This window comes from Macaca nemestrina, chromosome 1 (genome assembly GCF_043159975.1).
Source record: "Macaca nemestrina isolate mMacNem1 chromosome 1, mMacNem.hap1, whole genome shotgun sequence".
Lineage (NCBI taxonomy): Eukaryota > Metazoa > Chordata > Mammalia > Primates > Cercopithecidae > Macaca > Macaca nemestrina.
The window spans coordinates 206561241-206586725 of NC_092125.1; the positions used below are offsets into that span (position 1 = coordinate 206561241).

A 25485-nucleotide genomic window follows, 5' to 3' on the forward strand; every position below is an offset into this window, starting at 1 on the left:
GACCAGCCTGACCAACATGGTGAAACCCCATCTGTTATGAAAAAATATACAGGCCGGGCGCGGTGGCTCAAGCCTGTAATCCCAGCACTTTGGGAGGCCGAGACGGGCGGATCACGAGGTCAGGAGATCGAGACCATCCTGGCGAACACGGTGAAACCCCGTCTCTACTAAAAAAATACAAAAAAACTAGCCGGGCGAGGTGGCGGGCGCCTGTAGTCCCAGCTACTCGGGAGGCTGAGGCAGGAGAATGGCGTAAACCCGGGAGGCGGAGCTTGCAGTGAGCTGAGATCCGGCCACTGCGCTCCAGCCCCGGCGACAGAGCCAGACTCCGTCTCAGAAAAAAAAAAAAGAAAAAAAAAAAAGAAAAAATACAAAAATTAGCCGTGTATGGTGGTGTGGCTACTCAGAAGGCTGAGGCACGAGAATCGCTTGAGTTTGAACCTGGGAGGCAGAGGTTGCAGGGCGCTGAGATCATGCTACTGCACTCCAGCCTGGGTGACAGAGTGAGACTCTGTCTCAAAAAAAACACAAAAACCAAAACCATTTAGTGTACACTCTTTTATCACGTACCTCATTCTTCCATACCCACCACTCAACATTTCTTGTAGAATAGGAGACAGTATTGTTCCATGGTTAAGAGTATAGATTCTGGAGTCAGACCATCTGGGTTCAGTTGTGGGCTTCTCCACTTACACTAGCTCTGTAGCCTTAGGTAAATGATACATACAGCCTCTCGTAGCTTCAGAGATCTCATCTGTAAAATGGAGACCTATCTTATATTGTAAAATACAGAGCATATATCAGAGGCGTGTTGGAACTATTATGTGATATTATGTGATATTACTTAGTCCAGTGCTCAATAAGTGTTAACAGTTGTTATAATTAAGAAATGGCATATTTGGTTAGAACATCATCTACCTAATCCAGAATTCTACCCTTTTTTTTTTTTTTTTTTGAAACAGAGTCTTGCTCTGTCACCCAGGCTCTAGTACAGTGGCATGATCATAGCTCACTGCAGCCTCGAATTCCTGGACTGAGGTGATCCTCCTGCCTTGGCCTCCTGAATAGCTGAGACCACAGGTGCCTGCTATTGCACCTGGCTAATTTTTTTTTTTTTTTTTTTTTTTGAGACGGTCGCCCAGGCTGGAGCGCAGTGACCAGATCTTGGCTCACTGCAAGCTCCGCCTCCCGGGTTCCCGCCATTCTCCTGCCTCAGCCTCCCGAGTAGTTGGGACTACAGGCGCCCGCCACCTCGCCTGGCTAGTTTTTTGTATTTTTTAGTAGAGACGGGGTTTCACCATGTTAGCCAGGATGGTCTCGATCTCCTGACCTCGTGATCCACCCGTCTCGGCCTCCCAAAGTGCTGGGATTACAGGCTTGAGCCACCGCGCCCGGCCTTAATTTTTTTTTTTTTTTTTTTTTTTTGAGATAGAGTTTTGCTCTTGTTGCCCAGACTGCAGTGCAATGGTGCAATCTTGACTCTTTACAACCTCCGCCTCTCAGGTTCAAGCGATTCTCCTGCCTCAGCCTCCTGAGTAGCTGGGACTACAGGTGTGCGCCATCAAGCCCAGGTAATTTTTTGTATTTTTAGCAGAGACGAGGCTTCACCATGTTGGCCAGGCTGGTCTTGAACTCCTGATCTCAAGTGATCTGGCCTCCCAAAGTGCTGAGATTACAGGTATGGGCCACTGCACCTGGCCACATCTGGCTAATTTTTGTATTATTTGTAGAAACAGCATCTCCCTGTGTTGCCCAGGCTTGTCTTGAACTCCTGGGCTCAAGCAATCCTCCCACCTTGGCCTCCCAAAGTGCTGGGAATATAGACATGAGCCACCACACCCAGCCTTTGTGTATTCATGGTTAACCAGCTGAACTCAAGTTGGATGATTCCAATTTTGCTGGCAACATCGAAAGCATAGTCAGGAGCTGGTCAAACATATGTTGTCTTCCATTCTGATCAGGGTGTTGACTTTGACCACTTCAGTGTTGTAGAGCTTCTTCACAGCCTGTTTGATCTGGTGCTTGTTGGTCTTGACATCTACAATGAAAGTAAGTGTGTTGTCTGTCTTCTTCATGGCAGACTCAGTGGTGAGATGATGGCATAGGGTTCAAGTTTGTTTCCCCTGGGGGTGCTCTTCTGAGGATATTTGGGCTGTCTCTGGAGCTGCAGTGTCTTGGGCCACCAAAAGGTAGGTAACGTGTGGATCTTGTTTTCTTGTGTGTGGCTGTGGATGCCTTTTAGCATCGCCTTCTTGGCCTTCAAAGACTGCTTTGGCTTTGGCTTTGGAAGGGGCAGGAGCTTCCTTCTTCCCCTTTGGTGCCATCTTGGTTAAAAGGCAGAATTCTACTTCTTAAAACCTTCCACAGGGTTGTTTGAAGGGAAGGCATGAAAATGTTCAGCTTCAAAATTCAGGCCTGTGTTGCCCCAAATTGACAATTTCTCTTATGGGAATGTCACCTATGAATTTATGCTATTTTTGAATTTTTTTTTCTTACATTCTGTACTCCCCACCTGAGTAATGAGTGCTATGCTGTACTATACTTCTTGTTTTTTTTCTTTTTTCTTTTTTTTTTTGAGACGGAGCCTCACTTTGCTGCCTAGGCTGGAGTACAGTGGCACAATCTGGGCTCACTGCAACCTCTGCCTCCCTGGTTCAAGCAATTCTTCTGCCTCAGCCTCCCAAGTAGCTGGAATTACAGGCATGCACCACCACACCTGGCTATTTTTTGTATTTTTAGTAGAGACAGGGTTTCACCATGTTTGCCAGGCTGGTCTCGAACTCCTGACCTCAGGTGATCTGCTTGCCTTGGCCTCCCAAAGTGCTAGGATTATAGGCATAAGCCACCGTGTCCGGCCTATACTATTTCTTTTTTTTTTTTTTTTTTTTTTTTTTTTTTTTTTTGAGACGGAGTCTCACGCTGTTGCCCAGGCTGGAGTGCAGTGGCGCGATCTCGGCTCACTGCAAGCTCCGCCTCCCGGGTTCCCGCCATTCTCCTGCCTCAGCCTCCTGAGTAGCTGGGACTACAGGCGCCCGCCACCGCGCCCGGCTAATTTTTTGTATTTTTAGTAGAGACGGGGTTTCACTGTGGTCTCGATCTCCTGACCTTGTGATCCGCCCGCCTCGGCCTCCCAAAGTGCTGGGATTACAGGCTTGAGCCACCGCGCCCGGCCTACTATTTCTTATATATACTAGATTGGGTAGTAAACCATTATTTTTTATGGGTTCTGATACAAGCAATAGCTACTATATAGTGAATATATACTCTGTGCCAGGCAATGTGCACATCTTCATCTTCACAGCAATCCTTCAAATTAGTTGTTACTTACTGGTAAAAGAGGCACAACAAAATTAAATAACTGCCTGTGGTCACATAGCTAAGCCTACTGGGACTAGAATTCAGAATCCCCATTTCTCTGATTTTAAAACCTGGGCTTAAGAAATTCTTTTTAAATGTATTTCTTGGCCAGGTGTGGTAGCTCACACCTGTAATCCCAGCACTTTGGGAGGCCAAGGCAGGAGGATTACTTTACCTCAGGAGTTTGAGACCATCCTGGGCAACATAGCAAGGCCCTGTCTGTAATTAAAACAATAAATAAATATACTTCTTTCTTTTTCTTTCTTTCCTTCCTCCTCCTCCTCCTCCTCATTCTTCCTTCTTCCTCCTTCCTCCTCCTTTCTCTCTCTCCCTCTTTTTTTTTTTTTTTTTTTTTTTTTTTAAAGAAACAGGGCTTCATTGTGTTGCCCAGGCTGGACACAAACTCCTAGGCTCAAGTAAACCTCCTTCCTCAGCTTCCCAGGTAGCATGTGCCTTTCGTTGCACATGGCTGTTTCTTTAGATTTCTAACTGCTTCATAATTTCTCTTTTTTTTTTTTTTTTTTGAGACGGAGTCTCGCTCTGTCGCCCAGGCTGGAGTACAGTGGCCGGATCTCAGCTCACTGCAAGCTCCGCTTCCCGGGTTCACACCATTCTCCTGCCTCAGCCTCCTGAGTAGCTGGGACTACAGGCGCCAGCCACCTTGCCCGGCTAGTTTTTTGTATTTTTTAGTAGAGACAGGATTTCACCATGTTAACCAGGATGGTCTCGATCTCCTGAGCTTGTGATCCGCCCGTCTTGGCCTCCCGAAGTGCTGGGATTACAGGTGTGAGCCACCGCACCCAACTGCTTCATAATTTCTAAGATGTGATACAGAAGTCTCTATCTACCACTTTGTTTCTTGTTAAAGTATCTAATTTACCATATTTTTAAAAAGACATTTTTTTCCCCCAAGACAGAGTTTCGCTCTTGTTGCCCAGGCTGGAGTGCAATGGCGCGATCTCAGCTCACTGTATCCTCTGCATCCTGGGTTCAAGCAATTCTCCAGTCTCAGCCTCCTGACTGGCTGAGATTACAGGTGCATGCTACCACGTCTGGCTAGTTTTTGTATTTTTAATAGAGACGAGTTTTCATCATATTGGTCAGGCTGGTCTCGAACTGCTGACCTCAAGTGATCCGCCCGCCTCAGCCTCCCAAAATGCTGGGATTACAGGCGTGAGCCACTGTGCCTGGCCTTAAAAAGACATTTTAAAAAATCTGTGCTCATATGGAAGCCCCTCTGGTTCCTTTGGTCTTTTGCGATATCTTTCTAGGCCTTCTCTATTTTACCTTTTTTGTGCTATGATGACTACAACTACACATTCTACTCAAGGTACAGGTACACTTTGGTTTGTACAAGGATAGGATAATATGTTCTGTGTTTCCAAAGCTTTCATAATGACAGCCACTATTTTGTTGCCTTTTTGTAGCTGTATTCAGGGTACAGTCTAGGGACTTTGAAACCCCTTTCCTATGTTAAAACAGGTAGCTTTAGAGCTCATCATCTGATACAGTTTGAGCTATTTTTCTGTCACTAAATTACCTTATTTTTGTCTACATGGAAGCTGTTTTTCACATTCCTGAACACATAGAGCCTTGCACCATTGTACTTCTATGTGTTGCTGTAGAGTCATCTGCAAACTGGGAAGATTTCACTATTGTTTTTTCTAGATAATTTCTAAAAATGTTAATTGTGGTAGATTTCAGCCTTGATCCGTAGGGGACCCTTTATTTATACATCTTTAGAGAAGGGACTGTGTCACAACTCTCTTATTTCTGTTTTTAGATGAATTCTCTGGGGGAAAAATAGTCTACTTATTTGCTTTTTTTGTTTTTTGTTTTTTAGTTTTGTCCACTTAATTCTCATTACACCATGTGATGTAGTTTGAATATGTATCCTCTCTAAATCCCATGTTGAAATGTAATTCCCGGTGTTGGAGATGGGGCCTGGTAGGAGGTGTTTGGGTCATGAGAGCAGGTCCCTCATGAATGGCTTGGGCCATCCCCTTGGTGATAAGTGAGCTCTCACTCTGAGTTCATATGTGAAGTGCCTACATGCACTTTTCCTTCCACCATGAGTAAAAGCTTCCTGAAGCCTCCCCAGAAGCACATGCTGGCACTGTTTCCTGTACAGCCTGCAGAACTGTGAGCCAGTGAAACCTCTTTTCCTATAAATTACCCAGTCTCAGATATTTCTTTATAGCAATGCAAGAATGGCCTAATATACCATGTATCTTCTCATCAAATGTGTGTATGTGTTACCTGAGGCCTTGTAAACAGTAGGTTTTCTGTAAGCCTTTGCTATATTAAACATTCAGCAATAGGCTAATGCCTAGTATTGGGTTATTAGTTTAACATTCAACAGATTTATTAAGTGCCACTGTGTGTCATATACTACTAAGGATGCAACTCAGTGATCTTGAAAGAAACAAGGTCCATGCCCTCATGCAGTTTGGGAAGCCTTGGATAGACAGTAAAGACATAAATAAGACTGGCTGTAGTGGCTCACGCCCACTTGGGGAGGCATGAGGCCAAGTATTTTGGGAGGCCAATGTAGGCAGATCACTTGAGCCCAGGAGTTTGAGACCAGCCTGGGTAACATGGTGAAACCCCATCTCTACAAAAAATATAAAAATTAGCTGGATGTGGTGGTGTACACCTGTAGTACCAGCTACTCGGGAGGCTGAGGTGGGAGGATCACTTGAACCCAGGAGGCAGAGGTTGCAGTGAGCCAAGATTATGCTACTGCACTCCAGCTTGGGCAACAGAGCCAGACACTGTCTCAAAAAAAAAAAAAAAAAAAAAAAAGGCATAAAATGTTAAAGATTGTGATGTATGTTAGAAAATAAAATAGAGTGCTATAATAGAGAGTAATAGAGGAACTTAGATAAGGATGGTCAGGAAAGACTTCTCTGAGAAAGTGATATACTGAAAGTAAAGAATGAAAATGAACCATCCAAATAAAGAAATGAGGGAAGAGAGTTCCAGGGAGAAGGAACTGGTAACGGCAGAGGCCCTGAATCAGGAAAATCCTTAGTGTATTCTGAGAGTGATGGAAGCCTACCATGGCTATATATTAGTGAATGATGGTAACAAAATATGTGATTGGAGAAGGGTAGGAGCCAGATATTTCAAAGCTTTTTAGGACTATTAAGGGGTTCTGTTTGTTTATTTTTTGAGACAAGGTCTTGCTCTGTTGCCAAGGCTAGTGGCACAGTCATGGCTCGCTGCAGCTTTGAACTCCTGGGACTGAAGTGATCCTCCTGCCTCAGCCTCCTGAGTAGCTGGGACTACACCACACCTGCCTAATTTTTCAATTTTGTGTTTAGAGATTGGCTGTCACTATGTTGCCCAGGCTGGTCTCAAACCCCTGGCCTCAAGCAGTCCTCCTGCCTCAGCCTCCTAAAGTGGTAGGCTTTCAGATGTGAGCCACTACATCTGGCCAGGAGTTTTGTTTTGTTTTGTTTTTGAGACAAGCTCCCACTCTGTCACCTAGGCTGGAGTGCAGTAATCTGTGGCTCAAATGATCCTCCCACCTCATCCCCGTGGGTACTTGGGACTACAGATGCAGGCCACCATGCCAGGCTAATTGTTTTATTTTTTATGGAGATGGAGTCTCACTATGTTGCCTAGGCTATTCTTGAACTCCTGGGCTCAAGTGATCCTCAGCTTCAGCCTCCCAGAGTGCTGAGATTACAGGCGTGTGAGCCACTTTGCCTGGGTGTGTTTTATTTTTAAGTAAAATGGGAAGTCTGGAAGAAGTGTTTTGTTTTTAAATTGAAGTGCTTGAAGATTAAAAAAAAAAAACTTTTTAATGAAAAATATCAAGCATATATAAAAGTAAAGAGAATGATGTAATGAACTCCTGTGTATCTATCTCCTAGCCTCAACAAGTATCAACTCATGGCCATTACAACAGGTCTTTGAATAACATTATTTTGTTCAACTTCATTGCGTTATAATGTTGATGAGAAAAAAAAAAGTGTTTCTGGCTAGGGCTACTGTCTGTGTAGTTTGCACATTCTCCCCACATCTGTGTGGACTTTCTCCAGTTTTTTGGTTTCCTCCAGGTACTCTGGTTTCCTCCTGCATCACAAAATTGTGCATGTTTGATGAATTGGTGTCTCTACATGGTCCCAGTCTGAGTGAGTGTGGGTGTGTGTGTAATTGATGGGATGGCATCCTGTCCAGAGTTGGTTCCTATCTTGCTCCCTGGGCTGCTGGGACAGGCTCTGGCCACCCATGACCCTGAACTGGAATAATTAGGTAAATACTTATCTTTCTTGTTTTTATTAATCTTTCTTAAATGTTTGTATAGCTCACATTTGTTTCAGTGTTTAATATTAGAAGTGTTTTGGTCTTTAGAAGTTTGGTGATGTTTTTTGTGACCAGAAATATGCTATAGGAACTTAACTTTACATTAGACTATGGTTAAATTGGTTTTGTTATACATTGCGTTGCTTAAAATGGTGATATCCAAGAATCTGTTGATGAGTTAAGTGAGGACTTACTGTGTTGTTTTTTCCAATACCCCTCTTTCCTCCCCTATTACAATCTTTTCAATGATTAGCAATGTACCTTTTTTTTTTTTTGGGCCATGGGGTCTGGCTCTGTTGCCCAGGCTGGAGTGCAGTGGCGCAGTTTCGGCTCACTGCAACCACCGCCTCCTGGGTTCAAGCGATTCTGCTGCCTCAGCCTCCCGAGTAGCTGGGACTACAGGTGCCCACCACCACGCCCGGCTAATTTTTTGTATTTTTAGTAGAGACGGGGTTTCACTATGTTAGCCAGGATGGTCTTCATCTCCTGACCTTGTGATCCACCCGCCTTGGCCTCCCAAAGTGCTGGGATTACAGGCATGAGCCACCGCTCTTGCCCATTTATTGGCTATTTGTATGTCTCTTTAAATCTGTTGCTTCTTTTAAAATTGGGTTATTTGTCCTTTTATTGTATTTTAATAGTTCTTTATTCTGGATACAGATTCTTTATCAGATACATGATTTACAAAGATTTTCTCCCATTCTGTGGGTTGTCTTTTCACTTTTCATGATCATGCCCTGTAAAGCACAATTTTTTTGTTGTTGTTTGTTTCCCTTTTTTTTTTTTTTTTTTTTTGGAGACAAGGTCTTGCTGTATCTCCCAGGCTGGAATGCAGTGGTGCCATCATGGCTCACTGCAGCCTTGAATTTCTGGGCTCAAGGGATCCTCCCACCTCAGCCTCCTAAGTAGCTAGGGCTACAGACTCACATCCTCATGCCATGCCAATTTTCTTCCCCTTTTTTTTTTTTTTTTATACTTAAAAAGTACCTTGCTTATGATACTTAAACCATAACTTCACCTTTTTTGTAAAGATGGGTCTTGCTTTGTTGCCCAGATTGGTCTTGGAACTCCTGACCTCAAGTGGATCCTCCCCTTGGCCTCCCAAGGTGCTGGGGTTACAGGCATGAGCCACCCTGCCTGGCCTGATTTCCCCCTCGCTTTTTTTTTTTTTTTTTTTTTTTTGAGACAGGGTTTCACTGTGTCACCAAGGCTGGAGTGCAGTCGTAGAATCTCAGCTCACTGCAACCTCTGCCTCCTGGGCTCAAGCAATCCTCCCACCTCATCCTTCCAAGTGGCTGGAACTATAGGTGCTAGCCACCATGCCTGGCTAATTTTTGTATTTTTTGTAGAGACTGGATTTCACCATGTTGCTCAGGCTGGTCCTGAACTCCTGAGCTCAAGTGATCCACCTGCAGTGGCCTTCCAAAGTGCTAGGATTACAGACTTGCGTCACTGTACCCAGCCCTGATTTCCCTTTTTTTTTTGAGATGGAGTCTTGCTCTGGCACCCAGGCTGGAGTGCAGTGGCATGGTCTCAGCTCACCACAACATCAGTCTTCCGAGTTGAAGCAATTCTCCTGCCTCAGCCTCCGGAGTAGATGGGATTACAGGCGCCCGCCACCACAGCTGGCTAATTTTTGTATTTTTAGTAGAGACGGGGTTTCACCATGTTGGGCAGGCTGATCTCCATCTCCTGACCTCGTGATCCGCCCGCCTCTACCTCTGAAAGTGTTGGGATTACAGGTGTGAGCCACCGCACCCGGCCCTGATGTCCATTTTTAAAAGACTAACCCAATTGCTACAAAGAGAGTGGATTATTTGGGGGCAGGACTTGATTGAGGTGGGTTGAACAGAAGGCTACTGCAGAAATCTAGGCAGTGATAAAAGTTTGAACTACTAGGTAGGTGGCTAAAGAGATGGAGAGAAATAGATGTGTTTAGTATATATTTTGGAGGTAGAGCTGATAAAACTTATTGATGGGTTGGATTTGTGGGTCAAGGAAGAAGATAAAGATTGAACAGGCCTTCCTTCTGGACATTCTTCTCTTAGCTTTTATGACACAGTATTGTTCTGGTTCTCTTTCTGCCTTTCTCATCCTCCTTTGTCAGTCTCTAAGTTGTCTCAGGCCTTGCTTCTCTTTTTTTGCTTTTGCATGGGGAGGTCATCTACTCTTGTGTGTGTGGTTTTTTTTTGTTTTGTTTTGTTTTGTTTTGTTTTTTGAGACAGGTTCTTGCTCTGTTGGCCAGGCTGCAGTACAGTGGCGCCATCCTGGCTCTCTGCAGCCTCAGCTTTCTGGGCTGAAGTGAGCCTCCCACCTCAGCCTCTCAAGTAGCTGGGACCACAGATGTGTGCCACTATGCCCAGCTAATTTTATTTTTGTAGAGCCAAGGTCTCACTGTGTTGCCAAGGCTGGTCTCGAACTTACGGAGTCAAGTGATTCTTCTGCGACGGCTTCTCAAAGTGCTGGGATCACAGGTTTGAGCCTCTGTGTGCAGCCTACTCTTGTGTCTTCTATTACAACCTTCATGCAGTAACTCCCACATCTATATTTTTGCCTCTGAGCTCCAGTACCAGAATTCCTATTGGACCACTTCATTGATGTCCTGCTTGCACCTCCAGCTTTTCATGAGCTGTCTGCTTTTGAGAACCTGTGGTCAGATTGTACAGGTTGTCTCCTCCTTGCTTGGGAGGCATGTTTACCGGCTTTAAGGATGAGTTTTATACCTTTTATGTAGGTTTTAATGATGAGTTCTTTGCTTTAGAGAAGTGCATTCCCAAGAAAGATGCATAGCACTCCTGGGCAGCATTTTGTTCTTCAGAACCTTGTGAGGAACACAGGTTCAATGAGAAGGGTCAGCTTATCTCCTGCCCATCCCACTCCCCAGCCCCCCAAATCCCCTGACTTACTGTTCTTCATCCTGACTCATGTATTTCTATTTATTTATTCACTCAGCCAGTCATTTATTGAACACTATTCAGGGCTGGTATAGGTCTGCCAGCATGCGAAACGTGGGCCCCACCATTCTCCCAGTTCATCCGATTTTAAAATCTTAGTTACTGTTGACTTCTCAACTCCTGCCTGTTTTCTTGCCCAGATACTCTCAGATCCCTCCCTGTCTTTTCCTCCCACTACATTTTAGGTCCTGTGTTATCTTTTGCCTTGATTATTTATCCTTATTTTCATCCCCCTCCCCAGCTCTATTCTTTTCTGCTATACTTAGGTGAGGTGTATAGTTTCTTCCTAAATATTCTATCATCTAGAACTCCAAATGTGTGACTCCCAATGCTTATTGACTAAATTACAAACTCAGCCTGATATTTAAGATTCTATGGTCTAGCCCCTACTTGTCTTTCCAGCCCTGCTTCCCACTATGGGTGCAATAATGCGCTCATCTTCATTTCCCAAAAATGTTTCATTATATTCTGCCTCTGTGCTTCTGCTGACACTGTCTGTACACTTCACATATAATACTCCCTTCCACTACATGTCCAAATCCTATTTTTCATGCCGTTATATGACACTCTTCTCTGATGACTTCTGATATACTTAAAAAGTACCTTGCTTATGATACTTAAACCATAACTTCACCTTTTTTTCTTTTTTTGACACAGAATCTCATTCTGTTGCCCAGGCTGGAGTGCAGTGGTACAATCTTGGCTCACTGCAACCTTTCCACCTCCCGGGATCAAGCAATTCTCCTGCCTCAGTCTCCCGAGTAGCTGGGACTACAGGTGCACACCACCACACCTGGCTAATTTTTGTATATGTAGTAGAGATGGGGTTTCACCATGTTGGCCAGGCTGGTCTCTAACTCCTGACCTCAGGTGGTCTGCCAGCCTTGGCCTCCCAAAGTGCTGGGATTACAGACATGAGCCACTGCGCCTGGTCAACTTCATCACTTTTTACCTTGTTTTATGTTTAGGTACTTTTCTCATTTCTCTTATATGACTAAAGTCCTGAAACAGAAACTGTTTCTTATATTTCTGTGCATCTTCTATGTTAGTGCCTTTGTGCTTAATAGTTAATAAATATTTGCTGAATGTGATAATGTTGTAGTGTGTCCTGGAGGCAGTACACTGGGATCGAATGATCTCTTGAAGTATTAGCCAACTCTGTGACTTATTTTCATATATTTTTGTAGATTCAAAAGCTACAAGAAGTTTTTATAGATAAACTTGTCTGCTCATCTCATTTTTTGGAAAATTATAGAAAATTTCAAACATATACAAATGTGGAGAGGATGATATAGTGAGCCCTTATATGCCCAACACTCAGCTTCAACAATTATCAGCTGATGGTCAGTCTTGTTTCATCCATACCCCTATTCATTCCCTCATCCCCCTTGGATCATTCTGAAACAAGTCCCAGACATATCATTTCAATGCTAATTTCTGTGTATAGCTGTAAAAAATAAAAGACACTCTTTAAAAAACATAACCACACTGTATCCTGTTGATGTTTAGATTTCCACAATTAATTTATCTTTCCACTCTCCCTTCATCCCTGCCATCCTTTCTCTCTGAACATTTGGTTTATTTGAATCAGGTTTCAGACAAGGTCGATACATTGATTTGGTTTACATAGCTTCTTTTTTTTTTTTTTTTTTTTTTTTTTGAGACGGAGTCTTGCTCTGTCGCCGGGGCTGGAGTACAGTGGCCGGATCTCAGCTCACTGCAAGCTCCGCCTCCCGGGTTTACGCCATTCTCCTGCCTCAGCCTCCCAAGTAGCTGGGACTACAGGCGCCCGTCACCTCGCCCGGCTAGTTTTTTGTATTTTTTTAGTAGAGAAGGGGTTTCACCGTGTTAGCCAGGATGGTCTCGATCTCCTGACCTCGTGATCCGCCCGTCTCGGCCTCCCAAAGTGCTGGGATTACAGGCTTGAGCCACCGCGCCCGGCCAATTTCTGTGTATAGCTGTAAAAAATAAAAGACACTCTTTAAAAAACATAACCACACTGTATCCTGTTGATGTTTAGATTTCCACAATTAATTTATCTTTCCACTCTCCCTTCATCCCTGCCATCCTTTCTCTCTGAACACTTGGTTTATTTGAATCAGGTTTCAGACAAGGTCAATACATTGATTTGGTTTACATAGCTTCTATGTCTCCTTTTTTCTTTTTTTTTTTTTTGAGACAGAGTGCCCCCTCTTTTGCCAGGCTGGAGTGCAGTGGCGTGATCTCAGCTCATTGCAACCTCTGCCTCCACCACGACACCCAGCTAATTTTTGTATTTTTGGTAGAGACGGGGTTTCGCCTTGTGGGCCAGGCTGGTCTTCAACTCCTGACCTCAGGTGATCTACCCTCCTTGGCCTCCCAAAGTGCTGGGATTACAGGCGTGAGCCACGGTGCCTGGCCTCTTTTACGTCTTTTTTATTTTTTATTTTTATTTTTATTTTTTTTGAGACGGAGTCTCACGCTGTTGCCCAGGCTGGAGTGCAGTGGCGCGATCTCGGCTCACTGCAAGCTCCGCCTCCTGGGTTCACGCCATTCTCCTGCCTCAGCCTCCTGAGTAGCTGGGACTACAGGCGCCCGCCACCGCGCCCGGCTAATTTTTTGTATTTTTAGTAGAGACGGGGTTTCACTGTGGTCTCGATCTCCTGACCTTGTGATCCGCCCACCTCGGCCTCCCAAAGTGCTGGGATTACAGGCTTGAGCCACCGTGCCCGGCCTTTTACGTCTTTTTTAATCTACAGGTTCTCTCCGTTTTTTTTTGTTGTTGTTGTTGTTTGTTTGTTTGTTTGTTTCCGGAGACGGAGTTTTGCTCTTGTCGCCCAGGCTGGAGTTCTGTGGTGCGATCTTGACTCATTGTAACCTCTGCCTCCTGGGTTCAAGTGATTCTCCTGCCTCATCCTCCTGAGTAGCTGGGATTACAGGCGTTAGCCACCACGACCGGCTCATTTTTGTATTTTTAGTAGAGACGGGGTTTGACCATGTTGGTCAGGCTGGTCTCTAACTCCTGACCTCAGGTGATCCACCTGCCTCGGCCTTCCAAAGTGCTGAGATTGTAGACGTGAGCCACCACGCCTGGTCAGTTCTTTTTTTCTCTTGTGGTTTTTTTGTTGTTGTTGTTATTGCTGCTGTTGTTAAAGAAACAAAGTTGTGTAATTTTCCCGTCTGGACTTTGCTAATTGAATTTCTGTAATTCATTTATGTTCCTCTATTCTTTTTATTCCCTATAAACTGGTTGTTAGGTCTAGAGAGTGTTGTCTAATAGAAATATTCAAGCTTCAAATTAAATTTAAAATTTCAGCCTGGTCAACATGGTAAAACCCCATCTATACTAAAACAGAAAAATTAGCCGCTTGTGGTGGCATGTGCCTGTAACTCCATCTACTTGGGTGGCTGAGACTCGAGAATTGCTTTAACCCAGGAGGTGGAGGTTGCAGTGAACTGAGATTGTGCCACTATACTCCAGACTGGGCGACAGAGTGAGACCCTGTCTCAAAAAAAAAAAAAAAAAAAAAATTATTTGGCACGTTAAAAAGATAAGAAGAAACAGGAAAATGCTTTGTCGCCCAGGCTGGAGTGCAGTGGCGCCATCTCGGTTTACTGCAACCTCCGCCTCCCAGGTTCAAGCGATTCTCCTGCCTCAGCCTCCGCAGTAGCTGGGACTACAGGCGTGTGCCACCACGCCTGGCGAGACAGGGTTTCACCGTATCAGCCAGGCTGGTCTCCATCTCCTGACCTCGTGATCTGCCCACCTTGGCCTCCCAAAGTGCTGGGATTACAGGTGTGAGCCACTGTGCCCCATGGAAATTCATTTTAATAATATACTTTATTTTGGCCAGGCACGATTTAAAAAGTAGCTGGGTGTGGTGGTGTGTGCCTGTAGTCCTAGCTACTTGGGAGGCTAAGTTGGGAGCCCAGGTGGTTGAGGCTGCAGTGAGCTGAAATCAGACTACTGCACTCCAGCCTGAAAAACAGCTCATCTCAAGAAAAAAAAAATCACAATAACTTTTTATTGATTATATGTCATTATATCACTGTTAAAATAATAAGAGTTTTCAGGCTAGGGTGTGGTGGCTCACACTGGTAATCCCAGCACTTTGGGAGACTGGGGCAGGCAGATCATTTGAGCCCAGGAGTTTGAGATCAGCCTGGACAATGTGGAGAAACCCCATCTCTATAAAAAATATAAAAATTATCTGGGTTAGTAGTGCACGCCTGTAGTCCCAGCTACTTGGGAAGCTGAGGTGGGAGGATCACTTGAGCCTGAGAAGTGGAGGTTGCAGTGAGCCAAGATAATGCCACTGCACTACAGCCTGGGTGTCAGAGTGAGACCCTGTCTCAAACACACACACACACACACACACACAAAAAAAAAAAAAACAACTAATGAAAAAAATAATAGTTTGCAGCTATTGGTAAAATAAAGTATTTTTGTTTGTTTGTTTTTGAGACGGTGTCCAGGCTGGAGTGCAGTGGCCGAATCTCAGCTCTCTGCAAGCTCCGCCTCCCGGGTTCACGCCATTCTCCTGCCTCAGCCTCCCGAGTAGCTGGGACTATAGGCGCCCGCCACCTCGCCTGGCTAGTTTTTTGTATTTTTTAGTAGAGACGGGGTTTCCCCGTGTTAGCCAGGATAGCCTCGATCTCCTGACCTCGTGATCCGCCCGTCTCGGCCTCCCAAAGTGCTGGGATTACAGGCTTGAGTCACGGCGCCCGGACTAGATTTTAATTCTGTCATTCTTTTTTTTTTGTTATTTATCAAAAAACAACAAATACTGAAATACTTCAAAAAAGAAAAAGTTTACCATATCAACTCTTTGGTTACCCTGGGGTTTGATATGTACAAGGAAGGCAAGATAAATACTTAATTCATTCCCTTTATTCTTTTATTTACTAGTTTTCAAAATAATGAGTTGGTTTTCAGATATACTCCAGAGAGGACCAGTGACTTTTTAGGGTTTTTTAGGGAATGATCAGGAACTTTTAGGTGTTAACATATTTGATGTGTTTTAATCCATTGTAGTTATTCTTATTGATGTTCAATTTGTTTCATATTGGACCAGTGGAAGTTCTTCAAGCTCGCTCCTGATTCCTTTTGACATAACTTCAGCAGTCTTCGATAGTGTTCCTTCCTTTCTAGTACGATAAGGTGTTCCCAACTCATCTTGTACATTTTCTGCCCTTTCGCTTAAGAGCTCTGGATCCTTTTAGTGGAATATTGTGTTTAGAGACCACATTATTAGCTCCCTAATTTTGTAAAAGAGGCAACTGAAGGCAAGAGAATTCGAGTGATTTAACTCAGGTAGCACAGATTTAGTGCCATAATCTGCCCTAGAACCCTAGGCTTCCTTAGCCATTGCCATTTTGTCTTGCTTCCTCTGCCTAGTCTCTAGGACAGGTGGTTTAACTACATTTTAACTTATACTCTAGGGGTCATCAGGGGAAGATAGGTTTTGTGGGTCACCATGGAGGTAGTATTAAACCTCATTAATTTGGGCTAATTGGGGGAAAACCTAGTGAGAGTGTTATAGGTTGTTTTTCTTTAGGTGCAGCTGTTACTTTGAGTTCATACAGTAATTGAAACTAGGCTAATAGTGTTACCAGGTTATTTTGTTAGATAGAGATCCTTGTACCTGGTTTAATGAATAGCTGAGAATGATGTGCAAATTAACTTTAATTGTATGTAAATTAGACTTGAAATGCTTAAAAACAGCTCATTAAACATTTCTCCCTGCGATCTTATTTACACTGTTTTCTTAGTCTTTATTAGAGTGCAGAGGTAAACTTCAGCTCAATTCTGAATTTATCTCAACTTTCATGTGTGGAGTCTGTATTAATAAAGTGTTGCTGTAACGTTCAGAGAATTTTAGAGAGATATTTGAGAAGTAAAGAGGAACAGCATCTGAAAGTCAGACATCTGGCAGTCTCAACCAATCAGAATGTATTTCCTTGCATCTAAAAGTAAGCTGTTTTTCTCCTGCTGCTTTTGGAAATAAAAAATAAAAGTAAAGGCTGTAATCCTAGCACTTTGGGAGGCCAAGACGGGTGGATTATGAAGTTCAAGATCAGCCTGGCCAACATGGTGAAACCCTGTCTGTACTGAAAATACAATAATTAGTTGGGCGTGGTGGCACGGGTCTGTAATCCCAGCTACTCAGGAAGCTGAGGCAGGAGAATTGCTTGAACCCAGGGGGCAGAGTGAGACTCTGTCTCAAAATGAATAAACAAATAAATAAATATAAAAGTAAGCTGAAAGTGCTTCTAAGTGGTAAAGATTGTTCATTTTACCTCAAAAGTAGCATCACCTCAGGGCCTCACTCAGATAATTGTGTGTGTGTGTGTGTGTGTGTGTGTGTGTATTTTTTTTTTTTGGTGAGACAGAGATTTACTCTTGTTGCCCAGGCTGGAGTGCAATGGCTCACTGCATCCTCCGCCTCCCAGGTTCAAGCAATTCTCCTGCCTCAGCCTCCCGAGTAGCTGGGATTACAGACATGTGTCACCACGCCCGGCTAATTTTGTATTTTTAGTAGGAAATGGGTTTCACTGTGTTGCCCAGGCTGATCTCGAACTCCTGACCTCAGGTTATCCGCCCGCCTTGGCCTCCCAAAGTGCTGGGATTACAGGTATGAGCCACTGCACCCAGTGAAAATTGTGTATATTGAGACACAGAGGACCCAGGTGTATGAGGGCTGACTGTGTTGCCTATTGACTCTGTGGCCCAAAGTGTCATTTGACCTCTTTGAGCCTTAATTTATTTGTCTATAATTAGGTAGTTAAAATTGGGAGTAGTAATATATGTTTTTTACTTCACAGACTGCAAGATTCATATCAGCTAATTAATCAAGTGATATATTTATTGAATTAATGAGAGATACGAAAGGACTTTCTGTTTTTTTTTTTTTTTTTTTTAGACAGTTTTCATCTGTCGCCCAGGCTAGAGTGCAATAGTGTGATCTTGGCTCACTGTAACCTAACCTCTACCTCCTGGGTTCAAGTGATTCTCCTGCCTTAGCCTCCCGAATGACTGGGATTACAGGCACCCACCACCATGCTCGGCTAATTTTTTTAATTTTTAGTAGAGATGGGGTTTCACCATGTTGGTCAGGTTGATCTCTAACTCCTGACCTTAGACGATCCACCCGCCTTGGCCTCCCAAAGTGCTTAGATTACAGGCGTGAGCCACCATGCCCAGCTGAAAGTACTGTTTAACTAGAAGCTTTGTATGACCAAAAGTATTATTAGAATAATATGGTTGAGGCTAGGAGGCCGGGGTGGGCGAATCACCTGAGGTAAGAAGTTCCAGACCAGCCTGACCAACATGGAGAAACCCTAATCTCTACAAAGAATACATAATTAGCCAGGCGTGGTGGCGCATGCCTTTAATCCCAGCTAACACGGGAGGCTGAGGTTGCGGTGAGCCAAGATCATGCCATTGCACTCCAGCCTGGGCAACAAGAGCGAAACTCCGTCTCAAAAAAAAAAAAAAAAAAAAGAATAATATAAAGGAGGCATGTTAATACATACTCGTGATCAGAAGCAGGACAGCAGATGGAGATTCAAGTTGTCTGTCCAGAACTTTGTAGCCATTTTACTATATAGGCATATATAAACCTCACACCTCAGGTGCCTCTGACAGTATCACAGTTTTTTTTTTGTTTTTTTTTTTTTTTTTTGAGACGGAGTCTCGCTCTGTAGCCCAGGCTGGAGTGCAGTGGCCGGATCTCAGCTCACTGCAAGCTCCGCCTCCCGGGTTCACGCCATTCTCCGGCCTCAGCCTCCCGAGTAGCTGGGACTACAGGCGCCCGCCACCTCGCCCGGCTAGTTTTTTGTATTTCTTAGTAGAGACGGGGTTTCACCGTGTTATCCAGGATGGTCTCGATCTCCTGACCTCGTGATCCACCCGTCTCGGCCTCCCAAAGTGCTGGGATTACAGGCTTGAGCCACCGCGCCCGGCCCTGTTTTTTTTTTTTTTTTTTTGAGGTGGAGTCTCGCTCTCTCACCCAGGTTGGAGTGCAGTGGCGCAATCTCAGCTCACTGCAAGCTCCGCCTCCTGGGTTCACGCCATTCTCCTGCCTCAGTCTCCCGAGTAGCTGGGACTACAGGTGCCCGCCACCACTCCTGGCTAACTTTTTGTATTTTTAGTAGAGACGGAGTTTCACCGTGTTAGCCAGGATGGTCTTGATCTCCTGACCTCATGATCCGCCTGCCTCAGCCTCCCAAAGTGCTGGGATTACAGGTGTGAGCCACTGCACCGGGCCAGTATCACAGTTTTTTTTTTTTTTTTTTTTGAGACGGAGTCTGGCTCTGTCGCCCAGGCTGGAGTGCAGTGGCGCAATCTCGGCTCACTGCAAGCTCCGCCTCCCGGGTTCACGCCATTCTCCTGCCTCAGCCTCCCGAGTAGCTGGGACTACAGGCGCCCACAACCGCGCCCGGCTAATTTTTTGTATTTTTAGTAGAGACGGGGTTTCACCGTGGTCTCGATCTCCTGACCTTGTGATCCGCCCGCCTCGGCCTCCCAAAGTGCTGGGATTACAGGCGTGAGCCACCGCGCCCGGCTCAGTATCACAGTTTTATAGCAGTACCATTGCAGATGTGAAGACCCCGAGTTTCTAAGAAAAAGTTAAGGCTGGGCGCGGTGGCTCAAGTCTGTAATCCCAGCACTTTGGGAGGCTGAGACGGGCGGATCACGAGGTCAGGAGATCGAGACCATCCTGGCTAACACGGTGAAAACCCATCTCTACTAAAAAAATACAAAAAACTAGCCGGGCGAGGTGGCGGGTGCCTGTAGTCCCAGCTACTCGGGAGGCTGAGGCAGGAGAATGGCATAAACCTGGGAGGCGGAGCTTGCAGTGAGCTGAGATCCGGCCACTGCACTCCAGCCTGGGCCACAGAGCGAGACTCCGTCTCAAAAAAAAAAAAAAGGCTGGGCGCGGTGGCTCAAGCCTGTAATCCCAGCACTTTGGGAGGCCGAGACGTGCGGATCACGAGGTCAGGAGATCGAGACCATCCTGGCTAACACAATGAAACCCCGTCTCTACTAAAAAATACAAAACACTAGCCAGGCGAGGTGGTGGGCGCCTGTAGTCCCAGTTACTTGGGAGGCTGAGGCAGGAGAATGGCGTGAACCCGGGAGGCGGAGCTTGCAGTGAGCTGAGATCCGGCCACTGCACTGCACTCCAGCCCGGGCGACAGAGTGACACTCCGTCTCAAAAAAAAAAAAAAAAGAAAAGAAAAAGTTAAAATATCTATAATACATTCTGTTTAGAAAATAATTGATATGTACAATATATTTTACATATTTTCCTTAAAAATAACTTCAAAAAGCATAGTGTCTAAATAATTATTTACATTATCTGGCCGGGCACGGTGGCTCAAGCCTGTAATCCCAGCACTTTGGGAGGCTGAGACGGGCGGATCACGAGGTCAGGAGATCGAGACCATCCTGGCGAACACGGTGAAACCCCGTCTCTACTAAAAAAATACAAAAAAACTAGCCGGGCGAGGCGGCGGGCGCCTGTAGTCCCAGCTACTCGGGAGGCTGAGGCAGGAGAATGGCGTAAACCCGGGGGGCGGAGCTTGCAGTGAGCTGAGATCCGGCCCCTGCACTCCAGCCCGGGCGACAGAGCCAGACTCCGTCTCAAAAAAAAAAAAAAAATTATTTCCATTATCTGACAGTTCTACTTTATATGAAATCTGCCATTCTCTAAAAGCAGCTAACGGCCAGGCATGGTGACTTATGCCTGTAATTCCAGCACTTTGGGAGGCCAAATCAGGCAGAGCACTTGAGGTCAGGAGTTTGAGACCAGCCTGGCCAACATGGTGAAACCCTGTCGCTACTGAAACTACTGAAATGAGCCGGGCATGGTGGCATGCACCTGTAATCCCAGCTACTCCAGAGGCTGAGGCACAAGAAATGCTTGAACCCAGGAGGCGGAGGTTGCAGTGAGTCTAGATCGCACCCCTGCGACAGAGTGAGACTCCATCTAAAAAATAATAATAATAAAATAATAAAAATAAAAGCAGCTAACACCTGCACTAAATATCAGCAAATGTTCTAAATTCTTTTATTATATTTACTCTTTCATTTTTCTCAATAATCTTATGAAGTAGGTGCTATTATTAATCTCCATTTTACAGATGGGGAAACTGATATACAGAGAGGTTAAGAAATCTACCCAAGATTTTTTATTGGGATTCTGGGTTGAGGAAAAAATTTTCCATAAAGAGGATTAGTATGGGAGGGTATGGTGGCTCATGCCTGTCATACCAGTTCTTTGGAAGGCCAAGATGGTAGGATCACTTGAGCCCAGGAATTTGAGACCAGCCTGGGCAACATGGAGAGACCCCATCTCTCATTTTCTCTCTCTTTTTTTTTCTTTCTTCAAGAGTATTAGTGAGACAACTGGTAGAATTTAGATAATGACTTCATGAAGTTAGATAATAATAGTGTGTTGGCCAGGCGCGGTGTCTCACGCCTGTAATCCCAGCACTTTGGGAGGCCGAGGTGGGTGGATCACGAGCTCAGGAGATCGAGACTATCCTGGCTAACATGGTGAAATCCCGTCTCTGCTAAAAAAAAAAATACAAAAAATTAGCTGGGTGTCGTGGTGGGCGCCTGTATTCCCAGCTACTCAGGAGGCTGAGGCAGGAGAGTGGCGTGAACCTGGGAGGTGGAGCTTGCACTGAGCCAAGATCGCGCCACTGCACCTTCAGCCTGGGCGGCAGAGCGAGACTCCGTCTCAAAAAAAAAAAAGTGTTAATTTTCCTAGTGTGATAATTGTACTGTAATTTGTTTTTAGAAAATAACCCATTGAAGTATTTGGAGAAAGGACATGATGTCTACAACCTATTATCAAATGGTTAAAAAATTAGTAATAAGGCCGGGCACGGTGGCTCACACCTGTAATCCCAGCACTTTGGGAGGCTGAGGTGGGCAGATCATGAGGTCAGGAGTTTGAGACCAGCCTGGCCAGCATGGAGAAACCCCTTCTCTATTAAAAATACAAAAAATTGGCCAGGAACGGTGGCATGTGCCTTTAGTCCCAGCTACTTGGGAGGCTGAGGCAGGAGAATTGCTTTAACGTGGCAGGCGGAGGTTGCAGTGAGTCGAGACTGCACCACTGCACTCCAGCCTGGGTGACAGGCAAGACTGTCTCAAAAAAAAAATTAGTCATAAAATAGTGAGTGGCTGGGTGTGGTAGCTCAGACCTGTAATCCCCACACTTTGGGAGGCCAAGGTGGGAGGATAACTTGATCCCAGGAGTTTGAGGCTGCCTGGGCAACATGGTGAAACCCTGTCTCTACCAAAAATACAAAAAAATAACCAGGCCTATTGGTGTGTACCTGTAGTCCCAGCTACTTGAAAGGCTGAGGTGGGTGGATCACCTGAACCTGGGAGGTCAAGGCTATAGTGAGCCATGATAGCGCCACTGCACTCCAGCCTGGGCAACACAGTGAGACCTGGTCTTAATTAATTAGTTAATTAATTGTGTGTGTGTGTATGTGAATGTGTGTAGAGAGATGTGTAAAGTAAATGTGGCAAAATGTTAGCAGTTAGTGAACCTAAGTGAAGGGTATATGGGAATTCTTTGTAATATTCTTGCAACTTTTCTCCAAGTTTGAAATTATTTCAAAATAAAAAGTAAAAAACTTTTCTAAGTTATACAGCTGAAGAGTATATGTAGCAGGACTAAGATTTGAACCCAGGTCATTTGATTTCAGAATTCATGTTCTGAATTATAGGACTATTTTGCTGTATTCACAGCGTTAGATAAATGAGGTGTATCTGTACTGCATTTTGACTATGGGACTATGATTGAACCCTGAACATGGGGCTATGTTAACAGCTCTGCCTCCTGGTTCTTCAAGGATAGGATGATCATATAATGTAAATTGGTTCACTTTTAAGAGTGAGAGGAAATACTTTTAATAATCACTCTGGGATTATTGATATAGCAAGGTGAATGGACACCCTGAAATGATACCTCTTGGCAGAGTTTAGTTTTCACAAATGTGACAGGGCATGATAATTGCTTCATTTTAATTGAATCTTGTTTACCATGGATTGTTATTTATGTAATACAGGTGCATTTTTTCTTCTGCCATCAGAACTCAGGCCTTTACCTGGTTCATTTTCATATTCTCTCGATTTTGCTAATTCTTTTACTTCCCTCCAGACCACTCAGGAAATACTCTTTGTCAAACTTCATTTCCTCCAAGTCTGAAAAATACCAGCAGGAATTTCTATAACACTTGTCCCATTAAAAAAAAAAAAATTGGCATTTAAAGCCATAAATCCCAAAATATCTTTATTAACATGATTTCTACAAGGAGAGGAGCTGGTAAATGCATCTGCATTACTAGACTGGCAGAGAAATATTACTGTCATCAACTTCCTATAGATATTTGGAAATAACCTTATTGTATGGTACTAGAGGCTGTGTTAATGTTTGTTAAAAAGGATTATACCAGTCTAGACTCAAAGCATATATGTTGTCTCATTGATCTGTTGTATCATACTTATTTGCAGTAACACTGTTCTGGAGCTGCATCCAATTAGAGGTTGTCCTTCATTGATAGAGGGTTAGTATTTGTAGTCAAATCGCTAAACTTTCAAAATTATTCTAATAGAATCTATTCTGGATTTTTAAAGATCAAACTACCTCTTTGCTTCCTTATACAGTATGTATTTAACCAAGTATGTATCCACTAGGGTGATAGGGGGTGGGACAGGCAAGGACACTGAAATTTATATCAGATAGCTTTCTTACCAGTTAACTACTATGGTATAAAGTTTGGGGGAAGAATGGATAAAACAAATGTGAACCTAAGTTTTTTTTAAACCACTAAAATTACTTTCCCCTTAAATTATGAGATGTCCTTTTATAGTAACAATAGTCTTAATTACATTTTTATTTTTTAAAAATAATGTATATTTTATAGTTCAAAGCTGTTTAAATTTCCTATTCTTGGTGGCTGTTTTCTTTAAATTCAGTGAATTCCTATATTTAAAAGGATAGATGTTTTATTTATGTCAAATTTTATGAATGTGGCCCAGCAGGGTGGCTCAATGCCTGTAAATCCTAGCACTTTAGGAGGCTGGATCACTTGAACTCAGGAGTTGGAGACCATCCTGGGTAACAGCCAGACCTTATCTCTACTAAAAATTTAAAAAATTAGCCAGGTATGGTGGCACATACCTGTATTCCTAGTTACTTGGGAGGCTGAGGCAGGAGGATCACTTGAGTACGAGAGATTGAAGCTGCAGTGAGCTATGATCACGCCACTGCACTCCAGACTGGATGACAGACACGGCCAGGTCTCAACAACAACAAAAAAATTCACAAATGAGAATGGCCTCTGAAACTTTTTTTTTTTTTTTTTTGAGACAGAGTCTCACTGGTGTTGCCCAGTGGAGTACAACGGAGCGATCTAGGCTCACTGCAACCTCTGCTTCATGGGTTGAAGTGATTCCCCTGCCTCAGCCTCCTGAGTAGCTGGGATTACAGGCGCACGCCACCTCACCCAGCTAATTTTTGTATTTTTGTTTGTTTGTTTGTTTTTTGAGATGGAGTCTCACTGTCGCCCAGGCTGGAGTGCGGTGGCACGATCTCGGCTCACTGCAAGCTCCACCTCCCGGGCTCATACCATTCTCCTGCCTCAGCCTCCCGAGTAGCTGGGACTACAGGCACCCGCCACCACGCCCGGCTAATTTTTTATATTTTTAGTAGAGAAGGGGTTTCACCATGTTAGCCAGGATGGTCTCGATCTCCTGATTTCGTGATCCGCGCGCCTCGGCCTCCCAAAGTGCTGGGATTACAGGCGTGAGCCACTGCGCCCGGCCTAATTTTTGTATTTTTAGTAGAGACAGGGTTTTACCATGTTGGCCAGGCTGGTCTCAAACTCCTGACTTCAGGTGATCCGCCCGCCTCAGCCTCCCAAAGTGCTGGGATTACAGGCATGAGCCTCTGCGCTAGGCCGCCAATTTTTACAATTTTTATTTTTTTTTGAAACGGAGTCTCGCTCATAGTGGCGTGATCTCAGCTCACTGCAAGCTCTGCCTCCCGGGTTCACGCCATTCTCCTGCCTCAGCCTCCAAGTAGCTGGGACTACAGGGACTACAGGTACCCGCCACCATGCCCTACTAATTTTTTGTATTTTTAGTAGAGACGGGGTTTCACCGTGTTAGCCAGGATGGTCTCGATCTCCTGAGCTCCTGATCCACCCGCCTCGGCCTTCCAAAGTGCTGGGATTATAGGCGTAGGTGTGAGCTCCCACGCCCAGCCTTTTTTTTTTTTTTTTTTTTTTTTTTTTTTTTTTTTTGAGGCAAAATCTCGCTCTGTCACCCAGGCTGGAGTGCAGAGGAGTGATCTCGGCTCACTGCAACCTCCACCTCCCAGTTAGTTTCAAGCAATTCTCCTGCCTCAGCACCCCATGCAGCTGGGATTACAGGCGTGCACCACCACGCCCAGCTAATTTTTGTATTTTTAGTAGAGACGGTTTTTCACCATGTTGATCAGGCTAGTCTTGAACTCCTGGCCTCAAGTGATCCACCCTCTTTGACCTCCCAAAGCGCTGGGATTACAGTGAGCCACCGTGCCTGGCCTAATTTTTGCTTAATTTTTAAAAATCTTTATTTTTGAGGATAACTACAAGTATTAGTTATCTTTAACTAGGATCAACCTTGCATAATCACAATGAGCTATTACAGTAACAAAATAAATACCTATTTGCCTTGAATTACCAATTTTGTGTTTTTTATTTGATATAGGAAATCAACAAGGCCTTTTTTTTTTTTTTGAGTCTCCGCTCTGTCACCCAGGCTGGAGTGCAGTGGCGTGATCTTGGCTCACTGCAACCTCCGCCTCCC

The 25485-nt window shown here is 44.5% G+C and overlaps 1 protein-coding gene across 3 annotated transcripts in view; it reads left to right on the plus strand.

Annotated features, from left to right (window-relative positions):
• Window positions 1-25485, plus strand: part of LOC105494538 (WASP family member 2) — a 93788-nt gene that overhangs the window by 13341 nt on the left and 54962 nt on the right. The window contains exon 1 of one of the 3 annotated variants that reach the window (XM_011763050.3): window positions 2081-2189. The exons of the other annotated variants lie outside the window; for them this stretch is intronic. The gene's annotated coding sequence lies outside the window, so the exon portion shown is untranslated. Of the gene's footprint in view, window positions 1-2080; window positions 2190-25485 lie in introns of those variants that run through there. 3 annotated transcript variants of the gene reach the window in all.